We start from the raw sequence: 12,083 nt of genomic DNA, 5'->3' as shown, positions 1-12,083 counted from the left end.
TTACTTTTCTAAATATCCTAATGGTGGTCAATCATCAAGACAATTAGATAGTTTAAACTGGTGATTAATAATTCAAAACTTGCATGCATAATATTATAAGCAAATTAAAAAAAAACTACATATTCTTGTTAAGGCTCGTGGCCTCGCCCTAGCAAACGAAACTAGTTACTAACAATCATAAAACAAAATATTATTAAAAATATGGATAGAAAACATTTTGAAAATAAACTTGAATTGTCAAAAGTAGTCCGTGCGTTCTCTTCCCCACCCTAACCCTAATGGCTAAAAAGCCTTATTTATACTACAAAATAAAATCCTTACTAGAAAACATCTTCTAAAAACTAGGAAACATAATAGAACAAAATAACTAGGAAATAAAAGGTTTCCTATTTAAACTGAATTTTGGACTTCTCAGAAAATCAAACTTTTGACCTAACAAATCAACTCCGATTTGGTCACAAAATGTCTCATTTTAAAGCTTAAGACGTCCCCAACAAATCCTCCGAAGGAATCTTCCTCAAAATATGCCATCTTGACCTCCAAAATACCCAAAAAGTCCAGAAACATCAATCTGGGAAAGTTGCGCGCTAGACCTTTATTTCATCACCACGATCAAAGGGCTTGGTAGAAAAATCTGGAATTTTAACACAATCATCTTGAAAGGCTCACGGACATCCTCCGTGGAATCACTCCAAAATTCATCCATTTGAATACTTTTTGCTTAAGAGAAAGTTGAACGTCTTACATTGAAAATACATAACAAAGTATCAAAATTCTACCAAAATAATTATAAATTATAACTAAGATTATGATAAAGTATATAGTATAATATGGACTCATCAATGGTGATGGGTGAAAGAGGAGAGAGACATAGATGACGATGATGGGTGAAGAGAAAGAAGGTATGGTGAGGGAGGGAGGAATGGGCCTGTTGGTCCCACGAGTCAATTTTTGCAGTTTTTTTTGTCCTTATTATATTAAATTTTTGTTATTTTCATTAAAATTCAAGTCCATCTATTAAATAAAGTTATTAGATTATTTTTTGTTAAGAAAAAAAATTGAAGTCATCTTCGTTAAAGCTCCCATAATGTATTTGTCTTCTTCATTATGATTTCTTATTTGCATATTCTCATAGTGCAGTGCAACATAAATAGGGCAAAGACTAAAGTAAGAAAATCTATGAATTCCCTCTCTCATTTACAAAAGTTTGAGTGGATGTATGTGAAATTTTGTGTTTGGACATGATTTTGGTATTAAATTTGATTTGTTTCTATGTTTTGTATGATAATTGGCTTTGTGGGTTTGTGTTTGTTGTATGGTTATATATATAGTACTGGGCGAGAGGATGATTTGTAGGATAATTGGAATGACACGCCAATTGTAACACATTATGCCAGGTAAGTGCATAAGACATGGAGACCATGGGGTATCAAAGTTACCTACCTATAGTTTGGATATGTTTTGTTTCGTTCTAATGTGATCACAATTTTTCAGGATTGTGACCGCTAAAGCTATACGAACCATAGGGCTTCTATTTAGGTCAAGCTCTCAATGGGCCATGGACAACATTTAGGGAATATCCGAAGGAGCAAATTGATTTGTGTGTTTTTAGGGAATTGGATACACATACACATACATATGCTCTAAAGAGGAGATGAGGAAAGCCTTCAAAAATCATGTTAAAATTCGATACCCATGTTAGATGAGCACATTGAGGAATTCTGCTTTTTCGCAAGTATATACTAATTGCCCATACAACATATCTATAAAGATGTTTGGTGTCTAATCTAATGGTTGACAAATAGTTGAAGTGAGAAAGGAAGGTAATTAATTTACTTTGACACGAAATGTAGACAGTTGGGCAGATGATCACCTTGAAGACGAGTACTGGAAAATCAATTTTATTGTGTAAGTTCTATATATCTATGAATAAAGTCATTTGATCATGTTTATGTTATTTTTTTTATAGAACAATAATTTTTTTTTATTGCATTTCCCTTCAATAATGCATATTTATAGCCAAGATTTCTTCGTCGAATGATTCTGACAACAATTTACTATTTTCTACAAGATTTCCAATGACAATTTAGTCATAAAAACATATTTGTGATGACTGAGCATGGTCAAATATACAATATTACCAACAAACCTTCACCATTGCAAATATATATTTCCGACAACGCTTGACGATTGTAAATATCTTTTATGTGTATTTCTGACAAAATATTATATACTTTCGACAGTTGTCAATAATAGTACTTGCGATGACTTCACGCCCTTGTAAATAACATTTTCATTATTGGAAAAAAGATTTTTCAACACTATTTTGGTTGAAAATATATCATCGCAAAAAAAAAAAAAAATGTATTTGCAAGCATCATGGCATATCAAAAATAAAATAAGTTTGTCATTTTGAAAATCCAATCCCGACGGAAAGATAACGAATAACGATGGGTCATGTGCGTCGGATTCGAAGTATTTTCAAATAGTGGTTGGAAAAAATATTTTCAATGGAAGAATTTTTGAGGACCGGTGAGGGATTTTTCCCATCGGAACTAAGTTTTTACGACTGCAAAATGCATGTTCCGACAACATAAAACTCTCGCTAATGACAATTTGTTTTGTAGAATCCATTTATGAAGAACATTCATTTCAAGATAAAGGTAGTATAAACAAAATAAAGGCAGTACAATTTTCTTTTCATCCATATGGGAAGAGGGAATACTGGCAATTTGATTGAGGGTAAGGACGATGTCATCTCTCTCAAACTAGAGACAATTTTCAGAGCGCCCTCTTTGCTGCAGGCTGCAGCTAAAAATTTTCTTAAACTTTATAATCTGCATATATACTAAAAAAGAAATCCACCAAAGTACTAAAAGAATAAATATAAAGTTGGTAACTGTAAACTGGAAATCAATATACTTTTCACATGATCTCAGAGTTGTGTCCCCTTGGAGATGAAGGAAAAAATACAACCATATGTTGATATTATGAGCAATACACAGAACATGTCTTACTGATATAAACCATAGAGAAATTTCATTGTATATATACTTGTATGGAATGAAATATTATCGAATTCTTGACCTAAAACATGATTATAATGTTATCCATGCCTTCTGTTCCTTTTTCGATTCATGACTTCCCTTATTCCAAAACAACAACATATCATATCTAATCGGATCTACAATAGAGTTCAAAGACTAACCCTATCTCTTTGCATTATCCCAGTCTTAATATTCTCTCTTTGTCCTCGTTTTTTTCACTCTCTCTCTGCAAACCCTAGAAGATCTTCATAGATACATTCCTCTCATAACCCTATTTATCTTTCTTTTTAATGTACATAACCCTATTTATCCTTCTTTTTAATGTACTTTGTGTATATTCCAATTCAAGTGTATGAACAAGTATAAATGGAGTGTGAAAGTCCGATCTGTTAGAGTTTATATCTCTATGTACATGTTTCTATCTAGGGTTTGGTCTCATTGTCATTGTGAGATTACAAGACAGTTAATATTACGGATTGGATTAGTATAGCACTGGTATTCTCATAAGTAGTGTTGGATTGAATATTCAGAGGCTAAGAGGGGTTCAAAGAGTCCAGAGCTCCTTGTTGGTTTGATGATCAAGTAATTGGCTGTCAAGTAATAAAAGCTTTTGAGAATGGCTGCCCCCAGTTATGTTCTATTCATGTGTTTTATTAATTATAATCATATGGGTATAACATGATCAAGTAATTTGACTCGTTTAACAGATCAGTTGTATAACATGGCTCATCTCATTTGATCATTTGATAATTTCACTATACATCTAGAAATGGCATCTTCCAAGGAAGGAAATAATTTTGGTTGCAGATACTCTAGCCACTATGACCTATGAAGACTATCGTTGGCTTAATTACCATGTAATGCTTGCTTTGAATTCAGGGGAAAAAAACTATATGAGCCTAACTAAATCGCTAATGTTGAAATCACTTCTACATATAATGGACCCCAAAAGTCCATTTAGATGAAGAAAAAGAAAAAACTAAAAGAAAGGATTTGAATTACAACAATAGGGCTAAATTAGTTGAAAAGAAACTACGAAAATATGCTAGATAGAAATTTGAAATGGATCTGAAACAAATTATGTGCAGATCATAACTGAAATGGATAGGAAATTAACCATACACAAGGAACTGTTCGAAATTCATGTGTTTTCTTCTTCTTTTTTACTATAAAATCTAAATATATACTTATGTATCAAATTTAGGAACAAACAGTATATATATTTGGTCCAATCAAGTAGCAATTTAACTGTATTTATAAACGTTGAGTTTTAATGATGAGAGATTATATTCACACATCCCAAATTACTTCTCCCAGACCTTTTTAATTTTTTAATATTTTCTACACACCACTAGCACTTGATAGAAAAATATTAAAAAATTAAAAGGGTGTGGGAGAAGTAATTTGGGGTGTCTGAATATAATCTCCCTTTAATGATAAGAATATAAATGGTAAAGTGAATAGTATCATGATTGACTTTTTAGTATAAAAATGTTATTTTTCGTTAAAATGAATAATATTGGGAGCTTTTCGTTAAAGTCCCTTATTATCTATTCATTCATAGTTTTATAAAATGCTGTAATCATGTATAATCAAGAGACAAATTAGTGGGTTTGTGTTAGATAAAGAACTAAGATGGTATTCACCTGCACTGGCACACACATATATATGCATACTATCAAGAGACAAATTAGTGGGTTTGGTGTTAATGATCCAAAATGGCATTCACCTGCACTTGCACCTGCACCTGTTGCTTGTTCCTCCTCTTCCTTCTGACTTCCATTTTCCTCCTATTCCTTTATTCCTTTCCTCTTTTCTTCTTTTTTTTCCTCTCATACATCTAAAACCTTTGCCATGCTTTGAAGCTTGGTTTCAGGGTTTTTCAAGGAAGTAAGAAACAAGAACTAGTACAAGTGCAGGTGCAAATGCAGATAAAAGCTTCATTTTGGCATCTGCGCTGTGCTCCCCTCTCAAACTTTTCAAAGGTTGCGATATATTCTATCTTGTATAATGAAACTTCCCCAAGCGATGGGAGGATTTATAAGCACATATGGTAAGGAGAGAGAATGTGTGCGTGCGGGATATTATATCTAATCTAAATAATTATTAAAGTAGATATTGACACATATCGAATAACTATGAGCTGAGTAATCTAATCACATTTTTAGATTACATTGTGTGATATGGATTCATGTTCTAGTCAATTATGTTGATCAATTGATTCATTGCTTGTTGAGAGTATCACATCAGATAAGGAAAGCCTTGCACTTGCACTCGTGGTTTTAAAAAATTTGGTCTAATATATGTGGTTTCTGTGTTTGATTTAAATAAAATGACTCACATGTAAGGTCTGTGTAAAGCGACAATCTATATTAAACTAATTCAAGCTACAAGGAAAGCTATTTGAATTTAAATGCATATATGAAGCACAATGCTATTATCAACTTAGCTAAGTCCGATACAAAGTCTGCTTGCATTGGTGATTTAAATGATCTATTCAAACCCTAAACACATCAACGTCATGAAATAGCAATAACTATTTTCTTTTTCTTTCGTTTTTTAGTACAGAAACAGTAAGCTGATGGAAATTTGAAGTATGCTGCAAATATGTGAAGAATAGTGCGAAAGCAAAATGTTGCGCGATGATGATAGAGAAGATATAAAAGCAAGGCAACCTTTTCTCTGTGGTATTATGGATGGATAACGATTTGACGGCCTCCATTATTTTGGTATCATCCAAAAGGATCAAAACAATGGATAGTGAGAGAGACAGAGTCAGGGCCACGTGATGCAAAGCCCCCCAAGCACGTGGGATTGGATGTCTTGAGTAATCAGAGGCTGCCACGTGTTGTCACATACCTGAAAACACAAGTGGACATGGACAGATGGACTGGCTAGTCGCGTGGCCTCTTACTTTTTGCCTGGGCAAACAGGTGGACTGCTAAGTGGACATGGACAGATGAACTGGCTAGTCGTGTGGCCCCTTACTTTTTGGCTGGGCAAAGAGGTGGACTGCTGAGGGAGGTGGTGGGGGTTCTCCCAACTACAGCACTGTCACTGGCTAACGTTTGGCATTGGATTAAACGACTCTTATGTGCTTTTTATGGCTTTTGATGTATCACGAGGCCGACTAAACAACGCCAAGCAAGTTAGGCTGTCTCTGTGGACCCAAACAGAGAGATATGCAGAGCGATCGAGGTCGGACTAAGAGTCCCGTGTGCACAAGGGTGTGCCAAATAGTTCATACACGTTTTTATTACTTTGTAGAACAACCATGTGAGATGCCAGGGCTGCCCTGGTCAACAACGCTTCAGCTAAAGGACTGCAATGGCAGTCTCTATGGTGTTTTTTAGGCTTATTTCTAGCTTCACTTCTTGAAATACAATTTTGATTTTTTACTTTGTCCTTTTTTGCGTGGATATTTAATATTGAACTAAGTGCATTTAAAGCCCAGGAGTGCGAAAATCTTTTTGTGATTGGGCCAGAAGAGGCCGTAGCCCAGGATGTTTCAAAAATGGTTTTTTGGCAACTAATAGGCAACAAGCCTACGATGGAAGTGACAATGGACAAATGGCAGCTCACCCTTAGGGAAAAAGTACTTTTCCATGACATGGATAGGTAAATAACAAAAACAAATAGTGACTCGCCGTGCTTTGGAAGCCATCACCAAAAGGGAAAGTTTGGACACTCGGGCTAATGAGTATATAAAATGCAGCAAGGGATGTGACCAAAAGACTCTCTCAACACACTCAACTCTGAAATCAATAGCAAAACCAGATAGCTTTAGTTTGTTCACCCCTTACCTTTTTCAATTGCAGTTCCACCATAGAAAGCTCTCTTTTCACTACTACAAAACCATTTATTAGTGTCGCTATGATAACCGACAAGAAACATATAATACCGTCCTTAAAATCTGACAGAAAATGGATGCAGTGGTAGATATAATAAGCGACAGAATTGCTAGCGTCAGGAAATGAATTTTTTGACAAAAAATACTCTAAAACCGACAAAAATTGTGTCAGATATAACCGACAGAGAATATATTAATAATGAATAAATAAGAGCATTTTCTGTCGGCTAAAACCGATAGAAATCCTAAAACCGACATAACTTGTGTCAGATATAACCGACATAGAATTTATTAATAATGAATAAATAAAAGCATTATTGTTGGATAAAACCGACAGCAAATATATTGATAAAAAAAATATAAACCACTTTCTGAATCATTTATTTCCCTATCAAGTTAGCCTCCCCTGCATTCACTGCATTTTCCATATTCAACCTATGTTTCCATACTCAACCTATGTTCACCTGAAAGGCTTTCAAAATGACATCGTCGTGAAGGGCAACAGGGTTTCAGCAATTGCAGCAGTTGTACAACCTCAACCCAACCAATTTCGCCATCGAAAATCAAGATTACTACGAACTAGAATAGACCCTTTAAAGCCAAAATATACAAAATTAAGACCCTCATCCCGCAACCAGCATAACTTCTTAGCAAAAAATCAAAATTACAAAAATACAAGATTAACAAAATGCTTACCTTTTTAAACCTAAAGATATTGGTCTATATGATTTTGGATATCAACTAATCTCGTACGCAATTTCTTTTGATAGAACAAAACAGGACAGTGATTACGTGAAGAATCAAACAACTTAAGCCAATGATTAAGAGTAGTAATGGTGATCGGTTAAGCCAATAATTACACAAAAACCCAACTTCAAAAATCACCACAAGATCATAAACAAGGTAAAACTAAATCACAATAATTGGAAATGAATCGTGGCTTAAAAATAAAACCCAGAATTTAAAAAGTGAATGAATTATTTCACCTTGTCATTTCCCAAAGGCTCTCAATTGTAAGTGTTGAACTGGAAGTAAATGAGGAGAGAAGAGAAGGAGAAGGAAATGAGGAGAGGAGAAAAGGAGGAAGGAAGGGGGAAGGGAGAAGGCACAGGCGCAAGGAAGAGATGGAAGGGCTTTATTTTGGAAAATTTTCATTATTGTTGGTTAAAACCGACAGAAACATTTTTTTTAAATGTAAACTGACAAAAAAATTTCATTACTGTCGATTATAACCGACAGAAAAAAATGGCGGCAAAAATCCCCCCAAAATTTTGTTACAATTTTAAAAAATAAAATAATAATTGTTTGGTTTAATAAATAAATAAATAAATAAATAAATAATATGTATTTAAATAGAATACATTTTTTAAAATTAAATAAATAATTGTTTGGTTTAATAGATGATAATCCATGTAAAATATGCAATAAAGAAACAAAAGGATAATTGTACAATGAAAATGTCATCACACAAACTAAATATTGTCTAATCAATACTTGAAAAACATAAATAAAAATTTAGCATAAATTACTTTTCCCACTTCAAAATTTAGGCAAATTTAACGGAGATATGCATTCTACGAAGCTACTTTCAATGATCTAACCGTCAAACTTGTTTGTAGATACTAAGAGATCGCATACGTAAAAAATCACAAAAAAAAAATAACATTCAGAGATTAGGTAACAGAACAAAAATTTTCGACGGTTATAAACAAAAAATCACAATTTAACGGTTATTGTAGCTCCGGTTTTGATGATTTTTTTACAACTACACTCCTTGACACTATAAGAATGCAATGAACTATTTCGATCTTCAATTTAAAATATTTACACTAGTGGATACCACAAAATCTTATTTTATACTTAATGGAAGTATAACATTAACTCTTAAGTGTTTATTTAATCTACCGTTTTGACACAATACACATTCTCGGAAACTTTTTTCAATGATCTAACTGTCAAATTTGTTTGTACACACTCCGAGATTGCATACGTAAAAAATTGCAAAAAACAAACATTCGGAGCTTAGGTAACGGAACAAAAGTTTTCGATGGTTATAAATGAAAAATTACAATTTAATGGTTATTTTAGCTTTGATTTTGATGATTTTTTACAGCTTCACTCCTCGACCCTATAAGAATGCAATGAATGAATTCGATCTTCAATTTAAAATATTTACACTAGTGGATAAATCTTAATTTATACTTAATGGAAGTATAACATTAACTCTTAAGTGTTTGTTAAATCTATCAATTTGATAGGATATGCATTCTACGAAACTAGTTTCAACGTCCAACCATCAAATATGTTTGTATATACTCCAAGATAGCATGTGTAAAAAATTGAAAAAAAAAAAACATTCAGAGATTAGGTAATGGGACCGTGAGTGAAAAAAAAACATTAAGAGATTATTCTGGCAGCCACACTAAATATCCGCCAGAAATTTATGTCGGATATAACCGACATGATTTCATTGTTATCCGACACTAACTGAATGATGTGTCGGATATATTTTATCCAACATAATGACTTATTAAACCGCCACCATCATCCGACACCTAAAGCTAACATTGTAGTAGTGGCATAATACAATGTTTAATAGTAGGACACATCCACTAAACTAAGCAACAAGTATTTGAACTAGGGGAATGACATAGGTACATCATGGCGTCCTGTGCCAATTAAATAAGAATATGTGGGCAAAAGGTTACACAAATCTTTATTTCATTTCTACGTGATGCCACCTTTGCAGTATACTCGTGCCATGTAAGTCATTTTTGAACCAAATCACAATTCTTTAATTCACAAAAAAAACATTACAAAAGCTTGTCTTGGTTAAATGTGTAGCCCAAGTTAAAGCAAATATGATGGTAAATAATTAAGTAAAAAAGCACACAATACAAACAACACAAAACTTTGTGTGAGCTAAATGGGTGACAAAGATCATGTATAATTGAATGTACTTAATAGTACAATGAAGGATTAAACATCATAATAAATGGATACCTACCAAACTATTAAATGTACTTAATAGTACAATGAAGGATTAATCAATATAACATTTTAAAATAATAAAATAGTCAATTTTTGTCGGTTATAACCACCACCATTAACTTAAAACCGCCGGAATATGTTAAAAATATTTATAAAAAAGAATTCAAAAATACTGGCAGTTATAACCGACAGTATTTCATTGTTATCCGACACTAAATATCATCTAGGAATTTATGTCGGATATAACCGATAGGATTTTATTATTATCCGACACTAACTGAATGATGTGTCAGATATCTTTTTTCCAACATAATGACTTATTAAACCGCCACCATCATCCGACACCTAAAACTAATATTATAGTAGTGTTTGTCAGTTTTTAGAAGCTTTGCTACCTTTTCCTTTATTGTAGTATTAAATCCCTCTAGTAAACCTTGTTTATATTTCATTTTCTAAGACTTCTGTCTTTGTAAAATATAAGAAGAAGTGGCTGCAAAAAGATGAACCTTGCTAGCCAAGGTTGTAATCTTGCCCGAGTTTCCTTTATTTGTCTTTATATAAAGTAGATATGTCACTTATGCATCTTTAATTAGATCTTATGTTATTTTCAACTACTTTCGTTCAAGTTTTATCCACTCTTGTTTCCTTATTGTTAACCCAAACTGATAACTAAGTAACTAACTTGAATGGCCTTGAATCCCTTTATAAACGAACATATGGTATTATAAATAAAGTCCTTGATCGAAAGGCAAGCAAAAATTTTAGTACAGACTTAACCCATTTGTAAACAATCCTTATAAACTAAGAAGACAATTTGTTAAACAAAGAGAACAGTGGCATGTTTGGACTTATATTAGTTTTGATTGTGAGCCTGAAGGCCTAACAAATGTCTCACAAAGACACCATACAAACTAATGACAAACGTATATTGCAGAAAACCAAGCACCAAACTTTATCCGATAGGCAAGACAAGGGGAGTTATATGAAGGAACAATCTAGCCCGAACATAATTTTGGAACGCCCAGTGGGATAAATTATTTTATAATATTGTATGCCAAGACAAAGGAATGATCGAACATTCAGGTGGAACATAGAATTCATGCAACCTTTTTGCCCGATAGAAGCATATGACAAATCGGCCAGATATTCCCCCCTCACTCAGTCCCAAGATCATAAATAGCCCAACTTTTTCTAAAAAGTCAAGAGGAAAAGTGACTAATGAAGACTTCCAAGCCACCATGATGCAAGTGTTGAGAAGTATGGAAAAGATCTCCCTAGAAACCAGGGTGAGGTTAGCAGACTATACTCTTTGACGAGGACACTGCAGAGAAAATTAGAGTTAGAATACTCTCCACAAAAGGAATGAGTTGTTAATGAAGGAAGTCCAGTTCTAGATCTGGAGAAAGAACAACCCCCTCACCAATTTCCTTACTGGAAAAGAAAGAAGATAAAGGAAAGAGGAATAAGAAAGAGGGGACCAGTCACTAAGAATGCATTGGAGAAGAGCAACAAGAGTTAGATTTATTAGATCTCTTTCCACCATTACTAGAAGTTAGGAAGCTAGGCAAGCTAGAGATAATAAAGCTTGGAGTGCCCAACTCAGGTAAGGGCACAAACACCAAAGGTTTGCCTGTCGATGGAGGAAAACCTTCACCTTATTGACCACCACCAAGGGGGAAGGGATGCTAGTTGAAGGCAGCTCGATGCAGCAAGGAAGGCTTTTTCAGGCATAGACCATGCCCTGAAATGGGGGAACTCTTTTTTCCCGCAGAACAATATGGCCAATCAGCAGCTTATGAACGAACTAGCAGAGTTGAGAAGAATGGTGGTGCAAAATGCTTAACCTCAAACCCGCCCAATGTTTAGAATCACATACCGAAAACCTTACTCCTCTTATATGGATGAACATAATTCTTTTCCTCTTAATTTCAAGATGCTTGTTTTTTCCAACTTTTAGTGGGAAGAATTGCAATGTGTCTTCAAGAGACCATATTTTTAAGTTTTCAAATTACTATGTGGCTTTTGAAGATAACCTCAACTACAAGTTAAGATTGTTTGGAACTCTCTAGTGGGATTGGCTTCCCAGTGATATTCTTTGTTGCCCCTTGATTCTATTACCAATTGGGGGTAGATGGATATGGCTTTTCATGAACTGTTTAATAGAGTGGAACCAGAGATGACCATTAATGACTTGG

The 12,083-nt window shown here is 33.9% G+C and overlaps 1 non-coding gene across 1 annotated transcript; it reads right to left on the bottom strand.

The window, feature by feature from the left end:
• Positions 1–4,747: 4,747 nt before the first annotated feature.
• On the bottom strand, positions 4,748–5,008 carry MIR530B (microRNA MIR530b). The gene has a single exon (NR_161589.1). It is a non-coding gene; the product is annotated as a microRNA MIR530b (primary transcript).
• Positions 5,009–12,083: the final 7,075 nt, after the last annotated feature.

This window comes from Malus domestica, chromosome 11, assembly GCF_042453785.1.
Source record: "Malus domestica chromosome 11, GDT2T_hap1".
Lineage (NCBI taxonomy): Eukaryota > Viridiplantae > Streptophyta > Magnoliopsida > Rosales > Rosaceae > Malus > Malus domestica.
Note: the sequence above shows the minus strand (reverse complement) of the source record. Positions and strands in the feature narration are given on the sequence as shown.